Source organism: Schistocerca nitens, chromosome 3 (genome assembly GCF_023898315.1).
Source record: "Schistocerca nitens isolate TAMUIC-IGC-003100 chromosome 3, iqSchNite1.1, whole genome shotgun sequence".
In the NCBI taxonomy this organism is placed as follows: Eukaryota; Metazoa; Arthropoda; class Insecta; order Orthoptera; family Acrididae; genus Schistocerca; species Schistocerca nitens.
The window spans coordinates 106,634,337-106,650,042 of NC_064616.1; positions in this window are offsets into that span (position 1 = coordinate 106,634,337).

A 15,706-nucleotide genomic window follows, 5' to 3' on the forward strand; every position below is an offset into this window, starting at 1 on the left:
GTTCTTCACCCAAATACACATTTTTTAGATACTCTTTCCAGTCTGCCTGATAGCTACGCCACTAGTTGTGTGTCTTAAGAGTCATTGTAACTTTTGCCAGGGGTTTCTTGAAGTTGCTGATGTGATTATGCTGGTGACGAGGCATTGGCTACCCTATGAGTGTCATAGTGATTCCAGCTAGTTGCTCACCCAAATACACATTTTTTTGATACTTTGGCCAGTCTGCCTCAAGTGACACTCCACTAGTTGTGTATCTTATGAGAAGCTTCGTTACCTTTGCAAGCGGTTTCTTGAATTTGGTGATGTGATTATGTTGGTGACGAGGCATTGACTACCTTAAGAGAGTCATAGTGCTTCCTGCCAGTTGCTCACCCAAGTACACATTTTGAGATACTGTGGCCGGTCTGCCTGAAGCGATACGCCACTAGTTGTGTATCTTAAGAGAAACATCGTTACTCTTGCCAGCGGTTTCTTGACTTTGAAGATGTGATTATACTGGTGACGAGATATTGGTTACCCTAAGATAGTTACAGTGTTTCGTGCCAGTTGCTCACCCAAATACACATTTTTTAGATACTGTTTCCAGTGTGCCTAAAGCGATACGCCACTAGTTGTGTATCTTAAGAGAAACATCGTTACTTTTGCCAGGGGTTTCTAGAAGTTGCTGATTTGATTCTGCTGGTGACGAGGCATTGGCTACCTCAAGAGAGTCATAGAGATTCCTGCCAGTTCTTCACCCAAATACACATTTTTTAGATACTCTTTCCAGTCTGCCTGATAGCTACGCCACTAGTTGTGTATCGTAAGAGTCATTGTAACTTTTGCCAGGGGTTTCTTGAAGTTGCTGATGTGATTATGCTGGTGACGAGGCATTGGCTACCCTATGAGTGTCATAGTGATTCCTGCTAGTTGCTCACCCAAATACACATTTTTTTGATACTTTGGCCAGTCTGCCTCAAGTGACACCCCACTAGCTGTGTATATTATGAGAAGTTTCGTTACCTTTGCAAGCGGTATCTTGAAGTTGGTGATGGGATTATGTTGGTGACGAGGCATTGGCTACCTTAAGAGAGTCATAGTGCTTCCTGCCAGTTGCTCACCCAAATACACATTTTGAGATACTGTGGCCAGTCTGCCTGAAGCGATACGCCACTAGTTGTGTATCTTAAGAGAAACATCGTTACTTTTGCCAGGGGTTTCTAGAAGTTGCTGATTTGATTCTGCTGGTGACGAGGCATTGGCTACCTCAAGAGAGTCATAGAGATTCCTGCCAGTTCTTCACCCAAATACACATTTTTTAGATACTCTTTCCAGTCTGCCTGATAGCTACGCCACTAGTTGTGTGTCTTAAGAGTCATTGTAACTTTTGCCAGGGGTTTCTTGAAGTTGCTGATGTGATTATGCTGGTGACGAGGCATTGGCTACCCTATGAGTGTCATAGTGATTCCAGCTAGTTGATCACCCAAATACACATTTTTTTGATACTTTGGCCAGTCTGCCTCAAGTGACACTCCACTAGTTGTGTATCTTATGAGAAGCTTCGTTACCTTTGCAAGCGGTATCTTGAAGTTGGTGATGGGATTATGTTGGTGACGAGGCATTGGCTACCTTAAGAGAGTCATAGTGCTTCCTGCCAGTTGCTCACCCAAATACACATTTTGAGATACTGTGGCCAGTCTGCCTGAAGCGATACGCCACTAGTTGTGTATCTTAAGAGAAACATCGTTACTCTTGCCAGCGGTTTCTTGACTTTGAAGATGTGATTATACTGGTGACGAGATATTGGTTACCCTAAGATAGTCACAGTGTTTCGTGCCAGTTGCTCACCCAAATACACATTTTTTAGATACTGTTTCCAGTGTGCCTAAAGCGATACGCCACTAGTTGTGTATCTTAAGAGAAACATCGTTACTTTTGCCAGGGGTTTCTAGAAGTTGCTGATTTGATTCTGCTGGTGACGAGGCATTGGCTACCTCAAGAGAGTCATAGAGATTCCTGCCAGTTCTTCACCCAAATACACATTTTTTAGATACTCTTTCCAGTCTGCCTGATAGCTACGCCACTAGTTGTGTATCGTAAGAGTCATTGTAACTTTTGCCAGGGGTTTCTTGAAGTTGCTGATGTGATTATGCTGGTGACGAGGCATTGGCTACCCTATGAGTGTCATAGTGATTCCTGCTAGTTGCTCACCCAAATACACATTTTTTTGATACTTTGGCCAGTCTGCATCAAGTGACACCCCACTAGCTGTGTATATTATGAGAAGTTTCGTTACCTTTGCAAGCGGTTTCTTGAAGTTGGTGATGGGATTATGTTGGTGACGAGGCATTGGCTACCTTAAGAGAGTCATAGTGCTTTCTGCCAGTTGCTCACCCAAATACACATTTTGAGATACTGTGGCCAGTCTGCCTGAAGCGATACGCCACTAGTTGTGTATCTTAAGAGAAACATCGTTACTTTTGCCAGGGGTTTCTAGAAGTTGCTGATTTGATTCTGCTGGTGACGAGGCATTGGCTACCTCAAGAGAGTCATAGAGATTCCTGCCAGTTCTTCACCCAAATACACATTTTTTAGATACTCTTTCCAGTCTGCCTGATAGCTACGCCACTAGTTGTGTATCTTAAGAGTCATTGTCACTTTTGCCAGGGGTTTCTTGAGGTTGCTGATGTGATTATGCTGGTGACGAGGCATTGGCTACCCTATGAGTGTCATAGTGATTCCTGCTAGTTGCTCACCCAAATACACATTTTTTTGATACTTTGGCCAGTCTGCCTCAAGTGACACCCCACTAGCTGTGTATCTTATGAGAAGTTTCGTTACCTTTGCAAGCGGTATCTTGAAGTTGGTGATGGGATTATGTTGGTGACGAGGCATTGGCTACCTTAAGAGAGTCATAGTGCTTCCTGCCAGTTGCTCACCCAAATACACATTTTGAGATACTGTGGCCAGTCTGCCTGAAGCGATACGCCACTAGTTGTGTATCTTAAGAGAAACATCGTTACTTTAGCCAGGGGTTTCTAGAAGTTGCTGATTTGATTCTGCTGGTGACGAGGCATTGGCTACCTCAAGAGAGTCATAGAGATTCCTGCCAGTTCTTCACCCAAATACACATTTTTTAGATACTCTTTCCAGTCTGCCTGATAGCTACGCCACTAGTTGTGTGTCTTAAGAGTCATTGTAACTTTTGCCAGGGGTTTCTTGAAGTTGCTGATGTGATTATGCTGGTGACGAGGCATTGGCTACCCTATGAGTGTCATAGTGATTCCAGCTAGTTGCTCACCCAAATACACATTTTTTTGATACTTTGGCCAGTCTGCCTCAAGTGACACTCCACTAGTTGTGTATCTTATGAGAAGCTTCGTTACCTTTGCAAGCGGTTTCTTGAATTTGGTGATGTGATTATGTTGGTGACGAGGCATTGACTACCTTAAGAGAGTCATAGTGCTTCCTGCCAGTTGCTCACCCAAGTACACATTTTGAGATACTGTGGCCGGTCTGCCTGAAGCGATACGCCACTAGTTGTGTATCTTAAGAGAAACATCGTTACTCTTGCCAGCGGTTTCTTGACTTTGAAGATGTGATTATACTGGTGACGAGATATTGGTTACCCTAAGATAGTTACAGTGTTTCGTGCCAGTTGCTCACCCAAATACACATTTTTTAGATACTGTTTCCAGTGTGCCTAAAGCGATACGCCACTAGTTGTGTATCTTAAGAGAAACATCGTTACTTTTGCCAGGGGTTTCTAGAAGTTGCTGATTTGATTCTGCTGGTGACGAGGCATTGGCTACCTCAAGAGAGTCATAGAGATTCCTGCCAGTTCTTCACCCAAATACACATTTTTTAGATACTCTTTCCAGTCTGCCTGATAGCTACGCCACTAGTTGTGTATCGTAAGAGTCATTGTAACTTTTGCCAGGGGTTTCTTGAAGTTGCTGATGTGATTATGCTGGTGACGAGGCATTGGCTACCCTATGAGTGTCATAGTGATTCCTGCTAGTTGCTCACCCAAATACACATTTTTTTGATACTTTGGCCAGTCTGCCTCAAGTGACACCCCACTAGCTGTGTATATTATGAGAAGTTTCGTTACCTTTGCAAGCGGTATCTTGAAGTTGGTGATGGGATTATGTTGGTGACGAGGCATTGGCTACCTTAAGAGAGTCATAGTGCTTCCTGCCAGTTGCTCACCCAAATACACATTTTGAGATACTGTGGCCAGTCTGCCTGAAGCGATACGCCACTAGTTGTGTATCTTAAGAGAAACATCGTTACTTTTGCCAGGGGTTTCTAGAAGTTGCTGATTTGATTCTGCTGGTGACGAGGCATTGGCTACCTCAAGAGAGTCATAGAGATTCCTGCCAGTTCTTCACCCAAATACACATTTTTTAGATACTCTTTCCAGTCTGCCTGATAGCTACGCCACTAGTTGTGTGTCTTAAGAGTCATTGTAACTTTTGCCAGGGGTTTCTTGAAGTTGCTGATGTGATTATGCTGGTGACGAGGCATTGGCTACCCTATGAGTGTCATAGTGATTCCAGCTAGTTGATCACCCAAATACACATTTTTTTGATACTTTGGCCAGTCTGCCTCAAGTGACACTCCACTAGTTGTGTATCTTATGAGAAGCTTCGTTACCTTTGCAAGCGGTATCTTGAAGTTGGTGATGGGATTATGTTGGTGACGAGGCATTGGCTACCTTAAGAGAGTCATAGTGCTTCCTGCCAGTTGCTCACCCAAATACACATTTTGAGATACTGTGGCCAGTCTGCCTGAAGCGATACGCCACTAGTTGTGTATCTTAAGAGAAACATCGTTACTCTTGCCAGCGGTTTCTTGACTTTGAAGATGTGATTATACTGGTGACGAGATATTGGTTACCCTAAGATAGTCACAGTGTTTCGTGCCAGTTGCTCACCCAAATACACATTTTTTAGATACTGTTTCCAGTGTGCCTGAAGCGATACGCCACTAGTTGTGTATCTTAAGAGAAACATCGTTACTTTTGCCAGGGGTTTCTAGAAGTTGCTGATTTGATTCTGCTGGTGACGAGGCATTGGCTACCTCAAGAGAGCCATAGAGATTCCTGCCAGTTCTTCACCCAAATACACATTTTTTAGATACTCTTTCCAGTCTGCCTGATAGCTACGCCACTAGTTGTGTATCTTAAGAGTCATTGTAACTTTTGCCAGGGGTTTCTTGAAGTTGCTGATGTGATTATGCTGGTGACGAGGCATTGGCTACCCTATGAGTGTCATAGTGATTCCTGCTAGTTGCTCACCCAAATACACATTTTTTTGATACTTTGGCCAGTCTGCCTCAAGTGACACCCCACTAGCTGTGTATCTTATGAGAAGCTTCGTTACCTTTGCAAGCGGTTTCTTGAAGATGGTGATGGTTTTATGTTGGTGACGAGGCATTGGCTACCTTAAGAGAGTCATAGTGCTTCCTGGCTGTTGCTCACCCAAATACACATTTTGAGATACTGTGGCCAGTCTGCCTGAAGCGATACGCCACTAGTTGTGTATCTTAAGAGAAACATCGTTACTCTTGCCAGCGGTTTCTTGACTTTGAAGCTGTGATTATACTGGTGACGAGATATTGGCTACCCTAAGAGAGTCACTGTGTTTCGTGCCAGTTGCTCACCCAAATACACATTTTGTAGATACTGTTTCCAGTGTGCCTGAAGCGATACGCCACTAGTTGTGTATCTTAAGAGAAACATCGTTACTTTTGCCAGGGGTTTCTAGAAGTTGCTGATTTGATTCTGCTGGTGACGAGGCATTGGCTACCTCAAGAGAGTCATAGAGATTCCTGCCAGTTCTTCACCCAAATACACATTTTTTAGATACTCTTTCCAGTCTGCCTGATAGCTACGCCACTAGTTGTGTATCTTAAGAGTCATTGTAACTTTTGCCAGGGGTTTCTTGAAATTGCTGATGTGATTATGCTGGTGACGAAGCATTGGCTACCCTATGAGTGTCATACTGATTCCTGCTAGTTGCTCACCCAAATACACATTTTTTTGATACTTTGGCCAGTCTGCCTCAAGTGACACCCCACTAGCTGTGTATCTTATGATAAGTTTCGTTACCTTTGCAAGCGGTTTCTTGAAGTTGGTGATGGGATTATGTTGGTGAGGAGGCATTGGCTACCTTAAGAGAGTCATAGTGCTTCCTGCCAGTTGCTCACCCAAATACACATTTTGAGATACTGTGCCCAGTCTGCCTGAAGCGATACGCCACTAGTTTTGTATCTTAAGAAAAACATCGTTACTTTTGCCAGGGGTTTCTAGAAGTTGCTGATTTGATTCTGCGGGTGACGAGGCTTTGTCTACCTCAAGAGAGTCATAGAGATTCCTGCCAGTTCTTCTCCCAAATACACATTTTTTAGATACTCTTTCCAGTCTGCCTGATAGCTACGCCACTAGTTGTGTATCTTAAGAGTCATTGTAACTTTTGCCAGGGGTTTCTTGAAGTTGCTGATGTGATTATGCTGGTGACGAGGCATTGGCTACCCTATGAGTGTCATAGTGATTCCTGCTAGTTGCTCACCCAAATACACATTTTTTTGATACTTTGGCCAGTCTGCCTCAAGTGACACCCCACTAGCTGTGTATCTTATGAGAAGTTTCGTTACCTTTGCTAGCGGTTTCTTGAAGTTGGTGATGGGATTATGTTGGTGACGAGGCATTGGCTACCTTAAGAGAGTCATAGTGCTTCCTGCCAGTTGCTCACCCAAATACACATTTTGAGATACTGTGGCCAGTCTGCCTGAAGCGATACGCCACTAGTTGTGTATCTTAAGAGAAACATCGTTACTCTTGCCAGCGGTTTCTAGACTTTGAAGATGTGATTATACTGGTGACGAGATATTGCTTACCCTAAGATAGTCACAGTGTTTCGTGCCAGTTGCTCACCCAAATACACATTTTGTAGATACTGTTTCCAGTGTGCCTGAAGCGATACGCCACTAGTTGTGTATCTTAAGAGAAACATCGTTACTTTTGCCAGGGGTTTCTAGAAGTTGCTGATTTGATTCTGCTGGTGACGAGGCATTGGCTACCTCAAGAGAGTCATAGAGATTCCTGCCAGTTCTTCACCCAAATACACATTTTTTAGATACTCTTTCCAGTCTGCCTGATAGCTACGCCACTAGTTGTGTGTCTTAAGAGTCATTGTACCTTTTGCCAGGGGTTTCTTGAAGTTGCTGATGTGATTATGCTGGTGACGAGGCATTGGCTACCCTATGAGTGTCATAGTGATTCCAGCTAGTTGCTCACCCGAATACACATTTTTTTCATACTTTGGCCAGTCTGCCTCAAGTGACACTCCACTAGTTGTGCATCTTATGAGAAGCTTCGTTACCTTTGCAAGCGGTTTCTTGAATTTGGTGATGTGATTATGTTGGTGACGAGGCATTGACTACCTTAAGAGAGTCATAGTGCTTTCTGCCAGTTGCTCACCCAAGTACACATTTTGAGATACTGTGGCCAGTCTGCCTGAAGCGATACGCCACTAGTTGTGTATCTTAAGAGAAACATCGTTACTCTTGCCAGCGGTTTCTTGCCTTTGAAGATGTGATTATACTGGTGACGAGATATTGGTTACCCTAAGATAGTTACAGTGTTTCGTGCCAGTTGCTCACCCAAATACACATTTTTTAGATACTGTTTCCAGTGTGCCTAAAGCGATACGCCACTAGTTGTGTATCTTAAGAGAAACATCGTTACTTTTGCCAGGGGTTTCTAGAAGTTGCTGATTTGATTCTGCTGGTGACGAGGCATTGGCTACCTCAAGAGAGTCATAGAGATTCCTGCCAGTTCTTCACCCAAATACACATTTTTTAGATACTCTTTCAAGTCTGCCTGATAGCTACGCCACTAGTTGTGTATCGTAAGAGTCATTGTAACTTTTGCCAGGGGTTTCTTGAAGTTGCTGATGTGATTATGCTGGTGACGAGGCATTGGCTACCCTATGAGTGTCATAGTGATTCCTGCTAGTTGCTCACCCAAATACACATTTTTTTGATACTTTGGCCAGTCTGCCTCAAGTGACACCCCACTAGCTGTGTATATTATGAGAAGTTTCGTTACCTTTGCAAGCGGTTTCTTGAAGTTGGTGATGGGATTATGTTGGTGACGAGGCATTGGCTACCTTAAGAGAGTCATAGTGCTTCCTGCCAGTTGCTCACCCAAATACACATTTTGAGATACTGTGGCCAGTCTGCCTGAAGCGATACGCCACTAGTTGTGTATCTTAAGAGAAACATCGTTACTTTTGCCAGGGGTTTCTAGAAGTTGCTGATTTGATTCTGCTGGTGACGAGGCATTGGCTACCTCAAGAGAGTCATAGAGATTCCTGCCAGTTCTTCACCCAAATACACATTTTTTAGATACTCTTTCCAGTCTGCCTGATAGCTACACCACTAGTTGTGTATCTTAAGAGTCATTGTAACTTTTGCCAGGGGTTTCTTGAAGTTGCTGATGTGATTATGCTGGTGACGAGGCATTGGCTACCCTATGAGTGTCATAGTGATTCCTGCTATTTGCTCACCCAAATACCCTTTTTTTTGATACTTTGGCCAGTCTGCCTCAAGTGACACCCCACTAGCTGTGTATCTTATGAGAAGTTTCGTTACCTTTGCAAGCGGTATCTTGAAGTTGGTGATGGGATTATGTTGGTGACGAGGCATTGGCTACCTTAAGAGAGTCATAGTGCTTCCTGCCAGTTGCTCACCCAAATACACATTTTGAGATACTGTGGCGAGTCTGCCTGAAGCGATACGCCACTAGTTGTGTATCTTAAGAGAAACATCGTTACTCTTGCCAGCGGTTTCTTGCCTTTGAAGATGTGATTATACTGGTGACGAGATATTGGTTACCCTAAGATAGTTACAGTGTTTCGTGCCAGTTGCTCACCCAAATACACATTTTTTAGATACTGTTTCCAGTGTGCCTAAAGCGATACGCCACTAGTTGTGTATCTTAAGAGAAACATCGTTACTTTTGCCAGGGGTTTCTAGAAGTTGCTGATTTGATTCTGCTGGTGACGAGGCATTGGCTACCTCAAGAGAGTCATAGTGCTTCCTGCCAGTTGCTCACCCAAATACACATTTTGAGATACTGTGGCCAGTCTGCCTGAAGCGATACGCCACTAGTTGTGTATCTTAAGAGAAACATCGTTACTTTAGCCAGGGGTTTCTAGAAGTTGCTGATTTGATTCTGCTGGTGACGAGGCATTGGCTACCTCAAGAGAGTCATAGAGATTCCTGCCAGTTCTTCACCCAAATACACATTTTTTAGATACTCTTTCCAGGCTGCCTGATAGCTACGCCGCTAGTTGTGTGGCTTAAGAGTCATTGTAACTTTTGCCAGGGGTTTCTTGAAGTTGCTGATGTGATTATGCTGGTGACGAGGCATTGGCTACCCTATGAGTGTCATAGTGATTCCAGCTAGTTGCTCACCCAAATACACATTTTTTTGATACTTTGGCCAGTCTGCCTCAAGTGACACTCCACTAGTTGTGTATCTTATGAGAAGCTTCGTTACCTTTGCAAGCGGTTTCTTGAATTTGGTGATGTGATTATGTTGGTGACGAGGCATTGACTACCTTAAGAGAGTCATAGTGCTTTCTGCCAGTTGCTCACCCAAGTACACATTTTGAGATACTGTGGCCAGTCTGCCTGAAGCGATACGCCACTAGTTGTGTATCTTAAGAGAAACATCGTTACTTTAGCCAGGGGTTTCTAGAAGTTGCTGATTTGATTCTGCTGGTGACGAGGCATTGGCTACCTCAAGAGAGTCATAGAGATTCCTGCCAGTTCTTCACCCAAATACACATTTTTTAGATACTCTTTCCAGTCTGCCTGATAGCTACGCCACTAGTTGTGTGTCTTAAGAGTCATTGTAACTTTTGCCAGGGGTTTCTTGAAGTTGCTGATGTGATTATGCTGGTGACGAGGCATTGGCTACCCTATGAGTGTCATAGTGATTCCAGCTAGTTGCTCACCCAAATACACATTTTTTTGATACTTTGGCCAGTCTGCCTCAAGTGACACTCCACTAGTTGTGTATCTTATGAGAAGCTTCGTTACCTTTGCAAGCGGTTTCTTGAATTTGGTGATGTGATTATGTTGGTGACAAGGCATTGACTACCTTAAGAGAGTCATAGTGCTTTCTGCCAGTTGCTCACCCAAGTACACATTTTGAGATACTGTGGCCAGTCTGCCTGAAGCGATACGCCACTAGTTGTGTATCTTAAGAGAAACATCGTTACTCTTGCCAGCGGTTTCTTGCCTTTGAAGATGTGATTATACTGGTGACTGAGATATTGGTTACCCTAAGATAGTTACAGTGTTTCGTGCCAGTTGCTCACCCAAATACACATTTTTTGATACTGTTTCCAGTGTGCCTAAAGCGATACGCCACTAGTTGTGTATCTTAAGAGAAACATCGTTACTTTTGCCAGGGGTTTCTAGAAGTTGCTGATTTGATTCTGCTGGTGACGAGGCATTGGCTACCTCAAGAGAGTCACAGAGATTCCTGCCAGTTCTTCACCCAAATACACATTTTTTAGATACTCTTTCCAGTCTGCCTGATAGCTACGCCACTAGTTGTGTATCGTAAGAGTCATTGTAACTTTTGCCAGGGGTTTCTTGAAGTTGCTGATGTGATTATGCTGGTGACGAGGCATTGGCTACCCTATGAGTGTCATAGTGATTCCTGCTAGTTGCTCACCCAAATACACATTTTTTTGATACTTTGGCCAGTCGGCCTCAAGTGACACCCCACTAGCTGTGTATCTTATGAGAAGCTTCGTTACCTTTGCAAGCGGTTTCCTGAAGTTGGTGATGGGTTTATGTTGGTGACGAGGCATTGGCTACCTTAAGAGAGTCATAGTGCTTCCTGCCAGTTGCTCACCCAAATACACATTTTGAGATACTGTGGCCAGTCTGCCTGAAGCGATACGCCACTAGTTGTGTATCTTAAGAGAAACATCGTTACTCTTCCCAGCGGTTTCTTGACTTTGAAGCTGTGATTATACTAGTGACGAGATATTGGCTACCCTAAGAGAGTCACAGTGTTTCGTGCCAGTTGCTCACCCAAATACACATTTTTTGGATACTGTTTCCAGTCTGCCTGAAGCGATACGCCACTAGTTGTGTATCTTAAGAGAAACATCGTTACTCTTGCCAGAGGTTTCTTGACTTTGAAGATGTGATTATACTGGTGACGAGATATTGGTTACCCTAAGATAGTCACAGTGTTTCGTGCCAGTTGCTCACCCAAATACACATTTTTTAGATACTGTTTCCAGTGTGCCTGAAGCGATACGCCACTAGTTGTGTATCTTAAGAGAAACATCGTTACTTTTGCCAGGGGTTTCTAGAAGTTGCTGATTTGATTCTGCTGGTGACGAGGCATTGGCTACCTCAAGAGAGTCATAGAGATTCCTGCCAGTTCTTCACCCAAATACACATTTTTTAGATACTCTTTCCAGTCTGCCTAATAGCTACGCCACTAGTTGTGTATCTTAAGAGTCATTGTAACTTTTGCCAGGGGTTTCTTGAAGTTGCTGATGTGATTATGCTGGTGACGAGGCATTGGCTACCCTATGAGTGTCATAGAGATTCCTGCTAGTTGCTCACCCAAATACACATTTTTTTGATACTTTGGCCAGTCTGCCTCAAGTGACACCCCACTAGCTGTATATCTTATGAGAAGCTTCGTTACCTTTGCAAGCGGTTTCTTGAAGATGGTGATGGGTTTATGTTGGTGACGAGGCATTGGCTACCTTAAGAGAGTAATAGTGCTTCCTGCCTGTTGCTCACCCAAATACACATTTTGAGATACTGTGGCCAGTCTGCCTGAAGCGATACGCCACTAGTTGTGTATCTTAAGAGAAACATCGTTACTTTAGCCAGGGGTTTCTAGAAGTTGCTGATTTGATTCTGCTGGTGACGAGGCATTGGCTACCTCAAGAGAGTCATAGTGCTTCCTGCCAGTTGCTCACCCAAATACACATTTTGAGATACTGTGGCCAGTCTGCCTGAAGCGATACGCCACTAGTTGTGTATCTTAAGAGAAACATCGTTACTTTAGCCAGGGGTTTCTAGAAGTTGCTGATTTGATTCTGCTGGTGACGAGGCATTGGCTACCTCAAGAGAGTCATAGAGATTCCTGCCAGTTCTTCACCCAAATACACATTTTTTAGATACTCTTTCCAGTCTGCCTGATAGCTACGCCACTAGTTGTGTGTCTTAAGAGTCATTGTAACTTTTGCCAGGGGTTTCTTGAAGTTGCTGATGTGATTATGCTGGTGACGAGGCATTGGCTAGCCTATGAGTGTCATAGTGATTCCTGCTAGTTGCTCACGCAAATACACATCTTTTTGATACTTTGGCCAGTCGGCCTCAAGTGACACCCCACTAGCTGTGTATCTTATGAGAAGCTTCGTTACCTTTGCAAGCGGTTTCCTGAAGTTGGTGATGGGTTTATGTTGGTGACGAGGCATTGGCTACCTTAAGAGAGTCATAGTGCTTCCTGCCAGTTGCTCACCCAAATACACATTTTGAGATACTGTGGCCAGTCTGCCTGAAGCGATACGCCACTAGTTGTGTATCTTAAGAGAAACATCGTTACTCTTCCCAGCGGTTTCTTGACTTTGAAGCTGTGATTATACTGGTGACGAGATATTGGCTACCCTAAGAGAGTCACAGTGTTTCGTGCCAGTTGCTCACCCAAATACACATTTTTTAGATACTGTTTCCAGTGTGCCTGAAGCGATACGCCACTAGTTGTGTATCTTAAGAGAAACATCGTTACTTTTGAAAGGGGTTTCTAGAAGTTGCTGATTTGATTCTGCTGGTAACGAAGCATTGGCTACCTCAAGAGAGTCATAGAGATTCCTGCCAGTTCTTCACCCAAATACACATTTTGTAGATACTCTTTTCAGTCTGCCTGATAGCTACGCCACTAGTTGTGTATCTTAAGAGTCATTGTAACTTTTGCCAGGGGTTTCTTGAAGTTGCTGATGTGATTATGCTGGTGACGAGGCATTGGCTACCCTATGAGTGTCATAGTGATTCCTGCTAGTTGCTCACCCAAATACACATTTTTTTGATACTTTGGCCAGTCTGCCTCAAGTGACACCCCACTAGCTGTGTATCTTATGATAAGTTTCGTTACCTTTGCAAGCGGTTTCTTGAAGTTGGTGATGGGATTATGTTGGTGACGAGGCATTTGCTACCTTAAGAGAGTCATAGTGCTTCCTGCCAGTTGCTCACCCAAATACACATTTTGAGATACTGTTTCCAGTCTGCCTGAAGCGATACGCCACTAGTTGTGTATCTTAAGAGAAACATCGTTACTCTTGCCAGCGGATTCTTGACTTTGAAGCTGTGATTATACTGGTGACGAGATATTGGTTACCCTAAGATAGTCACAGTGTTTCGTGCCAGTTGCTCACCCAAATACACATTTTTTAGATACTGTTTCCAGTGTGCCTGAAGCGATACGCCACTAGTTGTGTATCTTAAGAGAAACATCGTTACTTTTGCCAGGGGTTTCTAGAAGTTGCTGATTTGATTCTGCTGGTGACGAGGCATTGGCTACCTCAAGAGAGTCATAGAGATTCCTGCCAGTTCTTCACCCAAATACACATTTTTTAGATACTCTTTCCAGTCTGCCTGATAGCTACGCCACTAGTTGTGTATCTTAAGAGTCATTGTAACTTTTGCCAGGGGTTTCTTGAAGTTGCTGATGTGATTATGCTGGTGACGAGGCATTGGCTACCCTATGAGTGTCATAGTGATTCCTGCTAGTTGCTCACCCAAATACACATTTTTTTGATACTTTGGCCAGTCTGCCTCAAGTGACACCCCACTAGCTGTATATCTTATGAGAAGCTTCGTTACCTTTGCAAGCGGTTTCTTGAAGATGGTGATGGGTTTATGTTGGTGACGAGGCATTGGCTACCTTAAGAGAGTAATAGTGCTTCCTGCCTGTTGCTCACCCAAATACACATTTTGAGATACTGTGGCCAGTCTGCCTGAAGCGATACGCCACTAGTTGTGTATCTTAAGAGAAACATCGTTACTCTTGCCAGCGGTTTCTAGACTTTGAAGATGTGATTATACTGGTGACGAGATATTGCTTACCCTAAGATAGTCACAGTGTTTCGTGCCAGTTGCTCACCCAAATACACATTTTTTAGATACTGTTTCCAGTGTGCCTGAAGCGATACGCCACTAGTTGTGTATCTTAAGAGAAACATCGTTACTTTTGCCAGGGGTTTCTAGAAGTTGCTGATTTGATTCTGCTGGTGACGAGGCATTGGCTACCTCAAGAGAGTCATAGAGATTCCTGCCAGTTCTTCACCCAAATACACATTTTTTAGATACTCTTTCCAGTCTGCCTGATAGCTACGCCACTAGTTGTGTATCTTAAGAGTCATTATCACTTTTGCCAGGGGTTTCTTGAGGTTGCTGATGTGATTATGCTGGTGACGAGGCATTGGCTACCCTATGAGTGTTATAGTGATTCCTGCTAGTTGCTCACCCAAATACACATTTTTTTGATACTTTGGCCAGTCTGCCTCAAGTGACACCCCACTAGCTGTGTATCTTATGAGAAGTTTCGTTACCTTTGCAAGCGGTATCTTGAAGTTGGTGATGGGATTATGTTGGTGACGAGGCATTGGCTATCTTAAGAGAGTCATAGTGCTTCCTGCCAGTTGCTCACCCAAATACACATTTTGAGATACTGTGGCCAGTCTGCCTGAAGCGATACGCCACTAGTTGTGTATCTTAAGAGAAACATCGTTACTTTTGCCAGGGGTTTCTAGAAGTTGCTGATTTGATTCTGCTGGTGACGAGGCATTGGCTACCTCAAGAGAGTCATAGAGATTCCTGCCAGTTCTTCACCCAAATACACATTTTTTAGATACTCTTTCCAGTCTGCCTGATAGCTACGCCACTAGTTGTGTGTCTTAAGAGTCATTGTAACTTTTGCCAGGGGTTTCTTGAAGTTGCTGATGTGATTATGCTGGTGACGAGGCATTGGCTACCCTATGAGTGTCATAGTGATTCCAGCTAGTTGCTCACCCAAATACACATTTTTTTGATACTTTGGCCAGTCTGCCTCAAGTGACACTCCACTAGTTGTGTATCTTATGAGAAGCTTCGTTACCTTTGCAAGCGGTTTCTTGAATTTGGTGATGTGATTATGTTGGTGACGAGGCATTGACTACCTTAAGAGAGTCATAGTGCTTTCTGCCAGTTGCTCACCCAAGTACACATTTTGAGATACTGTGGCCAGTCTGCCTGAAGCGATACGCCACTAGTTGTGTATCTTAAGAGAAACATCGTTACTCTTGCCAGCGGTTTCTTGCCTTTGAAGATGTGATTATACTGGTGACGAGATATTGGTTACCCTAAGATAGTTACAGTGTTTCGTGCCAGTTGCTCACCCAAATACACATTTTTTAGATACTGTATCCAGTGTGCCTAAGGCGATACGCCACTAGTTGTGTATCTTAAGAGAAACATCGTTACTTTTGCCAGGGGTTTCTAGAAGTTGCTGATTTGATTCTGCTGGTGACGAGGCATTGGCTACCTCAAGAGAGTCATAGAGATTCCTGCCAGTTCTTCACCCAAATACACATTTTTTAGATACTCTTTCCAGTCTGCCTGATAGCTACGCCAC